This window comes from Ursus arctos, unplaced genomic scaffold (assembly GCF_023065955.2).
Source record: "Ursus arctos isolate Adak ecotype North America unplaced genomic scaffold, UrsArc2.0 scaffold_1, whole genome shotgun sequence".
Taxonomy (NCBI): Eukaryota; Metazoa; Chordata; class Mammalia; order Carnivora; family Ursidae; genus Ursus; species Ursus arctos.
Genome location: NW_026622763.1, coordinates 73,669,125 through 73,674,121, shown reverse-complemented (window position 1 = coordinate 73,674,121; position 4,997 = coordinate 73,669,125). Strand labels below are relative to the sequence as shown.

Genomic DNA, 4,997 nt, shown 5'->3' with positions numbered 1-4,997 from the left:
TTGTCCACTGACTTCTCCAAAAGATGCCCTTATGAAATTCCATACACACAGAAGCCAAATCATGACCTCGAGGCTCTATGGGAGCCTTCATCTAAGTATGGCAAAAATGCACTTTTCTTACAAAATTAACTTTCCACTTTGCCACTCAGCCTCAAAAATAATAAAGTCACTGTATCGCCATCTATACATTAAGTCTGCGTCCATATTTAATTTAGATCATCCAAAATAGGGTGCTTGAAAGGTAAAAGGAATACTGTTAATAATTACTCAGGGACAACATTCTTAAACCAAGATTGTCTCAGACGAACCGGATGCATGGTTGTATTTTGTACAGGTGCTACACAGATTTCAGGACGGTGGTTTAACGTGTACAAAAGTGAGGTTGCCATGAGGAAGAAACAGGGATCTTCAAAGTTTCTCTTCCAATCAACATACATATATACACATATATGCAGATGTGTTCATCTCCTGCTTTTTAAACTACATATATACATTTATATACTCCTCTACACAAAAAAAAAATTGTAATAAATTTTTTAGGTTATGTTAAAAGCAATCACAAAACCCAGGATTAAAGTAATAGGCATGGGTATAGTATGGCTATGCTTGCCATTACGGTAAAGAGTTCAAGTCACTGATTGGTCTTTGATTATATCCATATTCTTTTGATAGGTAATAAGATTTATCAGTGGGCATGAATAAGGAAGGGGGCAGTGCCAAGGTTCTCATGAGTGCAGTGCCTACTGTTTGTCTAGGAGGCCATTATTAGGGATGTATTTGATCTCACAGTCATCTGCGATGAGCAGCTTTTCAACCACCATGTCTTCAAATTCATTTACATTAAACTCAATAAAGCACCACTTCTCAGTGATGTGATTTTCTTCAGGCAAGAGAACTTGAACTTGGCCCTATACAGGGCCTCAACCACATGTTTCTTGTTCTGCAGTTTGGTATGGATGGACATAATGACTTTGTCAATATAGACCCTGGCCACTCTGAAGGCACCACTCATAAATGTCTGTAGCCCATTGGTTCCAGCACAAGACGACATCTTCTTGATACAGATGATGTGGAGGGGTGGAGCCATACTTGGATGTGAAAGCCATATTTGCCACCACTTTTCACCATGTACTTGTTGGCACAGACAGAGGAAGACTACACGGCTGCAAAAGAGGTTTGTTCATATTCATCTGATACCATGTGGCCATGGTGTGGTAACGCATCTGCTTTTGCCTTCTTCCATCCCAGGTCAAAGATGTGGATCTTGGCATCAGGGACATCTCTGCAGAAGGGAGACTTTATATATGGCTTGTTCTTACAATATGAGTAACACCAGCAGCGCAGTGACCCACAGCAACACCATAATCTTCTGTGGGGTCCCAATGGGAAAGAAGAGGTTGGATCCACATTTTTTGGTAATGTCTTTGTTTGGGAAGGAATTCTTTTACACAAAACCACCAGTTATTTGGGCTATAATTTTATTTTTTAAAAAAACCCAAGTTTTAAATATTAAGGCAGGAGTTGTTCTTTGGGCATAAATATGAAGAAGCTTCAGTTTACATACTACAGATATGTTATAGCACAACCAGACACTCAGATAACATCGAAAAGGGAGATGTTGATTTTTCTCTTCCTCTTCTACCCCTTTTCCTTGAAGATAGTGGCATGGCCAGGGGCCAAAGATGTGACAGGATCAAGGAGGTAGCAACATGGTTGCTACATATAAGTAGTTGAGCACATAGATACATATATTGATCATAATACTAGTCAGGTTCTCAATGAAATACAAGGCAATGTTAGCTGCTAGGGTGGGAAGAGCTCTTATTTTGGAGAATAGGAAAGCAAGCATCCTGGGAGGTACAAATTTAGCATGGTGTTCAGTGACCTTTTGAGATTTGTATTGGTTTCTTATTGCTGCTGTAACAAATTACCAATTACTTGGTGGCTTAAGACAACACAAATTTATTGTCTTAAATGGTAGAGGTCAGAACTCTGATATGGATTTCACTGGGCTAAAATCAAGGTGTCAGCAAGGCCACACTCCTTCGGGGGGCTCTAGGAGAAAATCTACTTCCTCGCATTTTCCAGCTTCTAGAGGCTGCCTGCATTCTTTGATCATGATCCCTTCCCCCTGCCCTTCAAAGCTAGCAGTGTAGCCTCAAATCTCTCTCTTTCTCTCTCTGACCTCTGTTTCCATTGCAACAGCTCCTACTCTGCCTCTGCCTCGGTCATCACATCACCTTCTGTGAATCTGGTTTGAGACATGGGCATCTTTGGTGGCGAGGATTATTCTTTCTATCACATGCTGTGACTCTGCAATGAGAGTAGTTTAAAAAAAAAAAAAAGTTGTACTTTTCTATGGCTGCTGGGCGGGGGCGGGAAGGCATTCAGGAAGCAGAGGATTTGGTTTTTCCAAGACTGTAACTCTGCCAGCCCTGGAGGGAGAAAGGGAAAGAAGGTAATTCTAGTAATGGATCTAAGAATCTTAAGTTGGATAGAAAAGAAAGAGAAGACCTGGTGGAGATAGAAGGGAGGCCTGTTAATGAGATAAGGCCAATGGGCTAAAGATCTCACAGGGCCGAGGAACTGCTGAACGGGTGCCTACAACACACTAGTGGATGCGAGGAGGCAAGATTTCAGCCGCGTTCATTCATGATGTGGATGAGAAGTCACATCTTGAATGTGGTGTGAAGGTGTGACCCCAGGAAAGGACAGCTGAGGTGGGACAAAAAGAACATTTACTGGATGCAAGAGCATCACTTCCAAGTATTCTAGGAAAGCTGTAAAAAGGAACCTCATTGAATGAAGAAGGTGAGGGTGATGTCTGTCAACAAGTGCAGCCCATGGGACCGGGGCGGGGGGGGGGGGATTTCCCTATTTCCCTAGCAGGCTTACTTTACCGATCCTGTAGATTTGGCTTATTAGCAAAGCTAAATGCAAATTGGGTATCATTAGAAAATTAAAATCATTCTATACTAAACCTTTTCATGGACTGCTAGACATCTGGGTTAGTGTAATGAGCTAAATTGTGTCCCCCAAAATATATGTGTTGAAACCCTTCCTCTACTACCTCTAAGTGTGACTATATTTGGAGATTGGGCCTTTAAAAAGGTGATTAAGTTAAAGTGAGGCAGACAGACTGGGCTCCAATTCCATCTAATTGGTGTCCTTATAAGAGGAGGAAATTTGGACACCCAAAAAGAGAAAGACCAGGGATGCACTTGCACAGAGAAAAGACCATGTGAGGACACGGTGAGAAGGCAAGCATCCATCTGCAAGTTGAGGAGAGAGGCCTCAGGAAACCAAACATGAAACCTTAATCGTGGACTTCATGGGTTCCACAACTGTGAGAAAATTCTTGTTGGTAAGCCATTTAGTCTGTGGTATTTTGCTATGGCAGCCCCAGCAAACTAATGTACCTAGTTTGTTTTAGAGATTATGATTTAGAAATTGTTCCTAATTTTAACACTACTTTAGAAAGTCCTTTCTATCTGGAAAGTTCTTTTTTAGGATCTCAAGATTCATTCCATTTTCCTTCATCTTGGATTCTCTGAATCTTAATGAAGGGGGCACTGAGAAGCATTCATGTGAGTGGAGGAAAGGTAGGTGGTGACCCATTCCCCATTGGCCACCAGACTTCGCTTCAGTCCGCATGGATGCAGGCTTGGTCCACGGAGACTATATTGTGAAATGCTCGTCGGCAAGAACACACACCAAGTCTTTTCCACAGTCTGTGTCTGGAAAAGTTTGAGTGCAAGCTGGCAGTAATTTAAGAACAACCTAGGAGTCCAAGTTCTTTTTTGCCTTCCTCTACCACATGTCTTCCTTGTGGCAACTGATTTTCCATTGGCAGGCAGACAAAGGTTTTGTCATATTTGAGTTAAGGTGTTCCTGCTAAAACATCCAGGAAAACAGCAGAAGGAGAAGAGGAGGTTGTACAGGCCTAAGCAGCAAAAAGTGAAACACGTAAATTAAACGAACGAACTATAAAAGGTGGCTTGACAAGATGACCCACATTGTACTACAAACACATTAGAGAGGCAATTTTATCTATTTGAAAATGTTACAATGGGAACATAATGTTGTGACATCGTGTAGTTCAACTTTTGCTTCTTAGCTACCGTGACATTAATTTGTAGATACCTTTCTACTCTCTCCGATCTTGAAGTATTTATAGAAACTGCCAAGCTTTTGGCCTCCAAGCAACTTGTGGATTTCCCGTAGGGAAAAAAAAAAAGAGTGGAAATTGGTCAGTAAACACAAGTCAAGTGGGAGTTTCGGTGTTGTTTATTTCCCCTGTCACCAATCTGACTCATCACCGGTAGCAGAACTCTTTTGTAAGGATCTGCACCTGGTGCAGTCAGTTGAAACAGGCCCTCCGCATGGTTCACTGTAACAACCTTGAGCACAACGTCTGCAGCGCCCGTCAGATAGCACACTCCATCTTTACGGTGTCCCACGAGGCCTTCCCACTGCTCCACCAGCGAATGCGCCAGGTGCTGGGTAGATGCTCTCATCCAGAACGTGTCTGGATGCTCCATTCAATGCCCAAGAGGCTGTGTATAAATAGTAGTCCTGCCACAAATGCCTCCCACTGCCAAAAATACATGGCAAGAGAAGTGTGTGTAGGGGCACCTGGGTGGCGCAGTTGTTAAGCGTCTGCCTTCAGCTCAGGGCATGATCCCGGCGCTATGGGATCGAGTCCCACATCAGGCTCCTCCACTATGAGCCTGCTTCTTCCTCTCCCACTCCCCCTGCTTGTGTTCCCTCTCTCACTGGCTGTCACGATCTCTGTCAAATAAATAAATAAAATCTAAAAAAAAAAAGAAAAAAGAAAAGTGTGTGTGTTTGAATGCGTACAGCACAAAGGGGTGCGTGCATTTTTTAAAAAGACTTATTTATTTATGAGAGAGAGGGTGAGCAAGCAGGGGGAGGGGCAGAGGGCGAGAGAGAATCCTGAAGCAGACTCTGTGCTGAGCGCGGAGCCTGACCCAGGG

At 42.9% G+C, this 4,997-nt stretch overlaps 1 pseudogene; it reads right to left on the bottom strand.

Moving 5' to 3' along the window:
• Nucleotides 1–725: 725 nt before the first annotated feature.
• Nucleotides 726–4,541, bottom strand: LOC113248083 (60S ribosomal protein L10-like; annotated as a pseudogene).
• Between the last annotated feature and the right edge of the window lie 456 nt (nucleotides 4,542–4,997).